This window comes from Nestor notabilis, unplaced genomic scaffold, assembly GCF_000696875.1.
Source record: "Nestor notabilis isolate BGI_N333 unplaced genomic scaffold, ASM69687v1 scaffold2605, whole genome shotgun sequence".
Lineage (NCBI taxonomy): Eukaryota > Metazoa > Chordata > Aves > Psittaciformes > Psittacidae > Nestor > Nestor notabilis.
This window is the reverse complement of record NW_009928620.1, coordinates 1-5,186: the sequence shown is the minus strand read 5'-3', so window position 1 is coordinate 5,186 and position 5,186 is coordinate 1.

Here is a 5,186-nt window from a genome sequence, read left to right as displayed (position 1 = left end):
TGTTTAAGACCAGGCCCTCACTGGCCTCTGTGTATTACAGCAGACGTCTAACAGCACATTTTCATCAACTCAGCTTTCCATAAGCTAAAGGCTCAGGCGAGAGTTTCTAGCAGACCTACATGCCTGAAGAAACATGGAGCTGCCCAGGGGGGTTTTTAAGAGCATGTTATAAGAAATATCACACATCCTACCTGCCTTCTTAACCTCCTAAATCTCTTTGGAGTGTAATTTCTGCTGCAAAGATGAACAGGATGTGTGTCAGCATCATTAAACCAGACTTCCAACAGATGAAGTTATCTTGGGGCAAACAAATCATCATGAACAAGATACTACACTTCTTCATATATAACGTTGGAATTTCTGGTAATGTGTGGTATGATACATCATTACTATCATATTCAATAATAAACAAAACCTTTCAAGTATTCTAAAAAGCCAGTTTTCCAGTTTTTCATCTCAGGTATGTAAGATGAAGTGGCCAATTATTGCTTTGGAGGTATTTCTGGAGATCATCTTCTCGGTGGCCTGTGAGTGATGGGACAGATGACATTTTCCACTGAATAGGATGAATAGGGTGAGAAAAACAGCTCTGTGTCATAAATCAGAAAGTTTTGCAGAATCAATAGAAAAATTACCTTGAATCTAAAATATTTAGCAAAAAAACACCTCCAGCAACTATCAGAGGATTAGAGAAGGACTTACTTTCTTCCCTAGGCTCTCTGGAGAAACCATCTCTAAATTACAGCACCTACCATGAGGGCACTGAGGGAAATGAAGGAACTATTGAGACAGCCCTTCCTTTCCCAGCCCAATACCAGGAGAAGTTGCAGGAACACCTCCCAGTCATTTTGCAGCCTTCACAGTGATACACAGAACAATAACTTCTTCTTCCTATAACAACTCATTTCTGCCTCCTGCTTTCCCAGCAGCTGATTTCCAACACCAGGGAGATAGAAACAATTTCTTCTTATTCCCGTTTGTGGTTATATCTATTTCTGCTGCTGCCCCATCACCTTTGGCAGGGCTTGGAGAGATTTTCTGCCAGGAGCTCAGATTGCAGAGCTACAATCTGCAACAGGCTTTGTAAATTCTGATGGCATTTGAGGCCCAACTCACTTCAAAATCATTGCCTTGGAAGTATGTCCATGGAAGTCAGTGTATGGCCATACAGGTTGTTCTCTCTCCAGTGGTTTAAGTCACTGCTCAAGTGACGGGTCAAGTGAATGGGTGCTTTCTGGGCTCAGCTCAGGTGTGGTAAATCACTAAGCTTCACCAGCTTCTGACTATTTCAGTATAGTACACAACCACTTTTGAGAATAGAATTTGGAAGATGAAGTCACCCAAAGGCTTTGCAAATTTTTCTTTGTCCCCATGGCAGGAGTTGGAACTAGATGATCTTAAGGTCCTTCCCAACACAAACCATTCTGTGATTCTGTATAGTTCACAGACAGCTTTGAAAGTCTCAAGCTCTTCTGAAACTACTCTTAAATCCTTTGCAAGTCACATGAACTTACAAGACCACCAAGGTATGTTAGTAAATTTCAAAGGGATTAGATTTGATTTAGATACTTGTAGTTATTTTTAGGTTATTTGTAACTATTTAATGGAAGTTTTTTCCAAGACCAGAAAAGGCTGTTACCATGCTGATCCTATCAAACCTACTTCAAGCTGAATCTTGGCTTATTTTGATTGGGAGTCATTTAGGCAGTTAATAATTGAGTTTAATTCCAAAATAACTAAGAAAAAAAATTACAAACCAAGAGTCTCAAGAATAACTTCTCCTCCCATCAGACTTTCTGTGGAGTTACATACTAGATTTCAGTTTAGGATATGAGGGCTGTGGTATTTCATTCTACATTCTTTCTGTGTGGAATATTTCCTGAAGGTGTGCTGACCACTGCTTATGCTCTGATCTCACTTCTAGCTAGGAAAATGAATTAAATACAGGGGTAGGTATGATATCCTTAGCTGGTATAAATCAACATAATTGTACTGAGTCCAGTGGAATTACATCATTTTAGGTCAGCTGAGGATGTGACCTGGGCTTGCAGGATGACTGATCTTCCTCACATACTCCAAAGTCTATGCAAATAACATATTTATGTACAACTCCTCCCTTCAGCGCCTGCCAGAAAGGTTGACAAATAGTCTAGTCACTGGGCTAGAACCCTGATGCTTCCTTTTCCTCACATACATACAACATCTGGAGCGATACATCATTCTTGTCACCCGAATTTACTAAATGCTAAACAAAGATACACTTTTTGCCAATAAACTCCTTTTCTCACTATTTCCTTTCACGTGTTTTCTCTAAACTATTCTTTCTGGGTCCAGTTCCAGGCAGAAAACTACAACTTGCCAAACAGGATTAAAGCCGTGGCATGCCTAGTGTAACCTCAGAGGCACCCAGGAAAGGATGAAAAAGTGAAACAAAGGACCCTTTGCTCCTACATGGAATCATGGAAGCAAAATGTCTGAACAGCATTATTATCACACAGTGCACTTCTAGAAACACCTAATGCTTTGTTGCCCATGTTACGGTCATTCTCCACCACATGGAGCTTGTATTGAGCCTGTGTGTCTATCTCACTGTCTTGGTTTTGGCTGGGATAGAGTTAATTTTCTTCCTAGTGGCTGGTACAGTGCTGGGCTTTGGATTTAGGAGGAGAATAATGTTGATAATTCCGAGGTGTTTTAGCTACTGCTGTGCAGCACTTACACGAAGTCGAGGCCTTTTCTGCTCCTCACGCCACACCACCAGCAAATGGGCTGGAGGTGCACAAGGAGTTGGGAGAGGACACAGCCGGGACAGTTGATCCCAGATGACCCAAGAGATGTTCCAGACCCTATGGTATAATCTCAGTCTATAAACCGGGGGAAAGCTGGCTGGGTGCCACTGCTCAGGAACTGGCTAGGCATCAGTCAGTAAGTGGTGAGCAATTGCATTGTGCATCACTTGTTTTGTATATGCTAATTCTTTAATCATTATTGTTGTTGTTACTGTTGTTTTATTATTATTATTATTATTTTGCCTTCTTTTTCTGCTTTTATCTCAACTCATGAGTTTTTCTGGGTTTTTTTCCAATTCTCCCACCTATCCCACTGGGGGAGAAGCAGGGAGCCAGTGAATGGCTGTGTGATGTTAGCTGCCTGCATGATGTTAGCTGCCTGCCAGGTTAAACTGTGACACTCACCTCTTCATACACGGATGGAAGGGCTCATGGAAGTGTTTCTGTGGCAGGAGAAGCACTATAGAACTATAGAATCCACACCATGGGAAATGCTTGGAACAAAGCTCACATTCATGGATACAGGATAATCCAAACAGGAGGTAAAAGGTCATGGGAAACCAGGCACAATCACTTGTGTTGCTTGTGGAACTACTTGTTTATATCTAGTTTCCAGATGAGGCAGGAAATAGTGAAATATCTCAAAATTGGCTCTTCCTTTGGTGTTTTAAAGTAGAAGTGGGAAAAGAAGTGGTTGGAATCCTCCATCCTGATTTCACAGATGCCACAGAGGTATATCCCATCTTAGATGAAGCAGAGAATGAAACAGGGAGAGCTAGGACTACCACAGAGCACAGAATAGAGGTTCTGTGGTAACTCTAGTCCTTTAACATTGCCCAGACAACCTGAGATCTGTCTGCACTACCATGTCTTCAGTTTAAGATCTAGATTTCAGTCTAGAGGAACAAGTACAAGAGGAAATTGCCTCTTGCATGTCTCATACACAGGTCAACAAAGGGTACTGAAAGTCCTGCACCCAGAGAGGAACAACCCCAGGCACCCGTATGTGCTGGGGACTGACCAGTTGGAAATAAGCTTGGCAAAAGAGGACTTGGGGATCCTACTGGACACCAAGCTGAACACAAGCTGGCAATGGGCCCTTGCAATGAAGAAGGCTAATGATATCCTGGGCTGCACTAGAAGTGTTGCCAGCAGATCAAGGGAGGTAAGTCTTCTCTACTCCTTGGGGAGTCTTCTCTACTCCAGGGGAGGCCACATCTGCAGTAGTGGATCCAGTTCTGGGCTCCTCAGTACAAGAGAGATGTATACTGAAGAGAGCTCAGCCAAGGGCCACAAAGGTGATGGAGGCACTGGAGCATCTCTCCTATAAAAGCTGAGAATGCTGGGACTGTTCAGCCTGGAGAAGAAAAGGCTCAGGGGTATCTCATCAATGTATATAAATACCTGAAGGGAAGGTATACAGATGGCTGAGCCAGGCTCTTCTTAGTGCTGCCCACTGCCAGGACCAGAGGCCATGGGCAGAAACTGAAACACAGGAGGTGCCATCTGCAAACAAACTGAAGAAGACTGTACACCTGTGGCTGAGTCTGAGTGATTTTTTTACTTCAGAGATACAAGGAAGATAGACAACCACACATAATTCACTTCCAGTGTTTTATGAAACTTTCAGCTCTGTTTTCAAAGTTTATAAAAGTTTCATAGTTTTAAAAAATACTGAATTTCCTTCTGAATCTACAGTGCTCATCAAAATAAACATCAAATATATCTCGGCGATGAAATCAAGATATCCTGCTGCAATTCCTTTTCATACCGAATGGCAGCTTAGAAAGCATGCTTGAAAAGCAAAGACAAGCCAGGGATGGAGCTACCAGCTGAGCAGTGTGGCTGACCAAGTGCCCAGTGCTTGAGCCTGGATCCTGGTCCTCTTTCATTTGGCAGTGCTGGTGTACCCTAATACTCCACAAACTGCTAATATGACCTCAGACTTGCCACTGAGGGAACTGAGGTACCAAGACTCTCACATGACAGCACCCCTTTAATGGTAAGCAGTTGTTGGCACAAATCACACATTAAAAGTTGTAACAACTGAGATGGGCTACATATAGGAATAGAACATGGCAACACTCTTGGCTTACATATGTAAGATAGAGCTCAGATTATCACAACTGGTTTGCATGAGTCAGATCAACTAAGGGTTGATTCACGGTGCTATATAAAATACCTTGGAACACCAAAATATGGTTAAAATGGGGTTAAAAAGAAATGAGATACCAATTGCTCCAAGCCCTCTCCACCCTGGCTTTGAACACGGCCAGGGATGGGGCAGCCACAGCTTCTCTGGGCACCCTGTGCCAGCGCCTCAGCACCCTCACAGGGAAGAATTTCTTCCTTATATCTTATCTAAATCTCGTCTCCTCTCCTCTCCCCTCCTCTCCT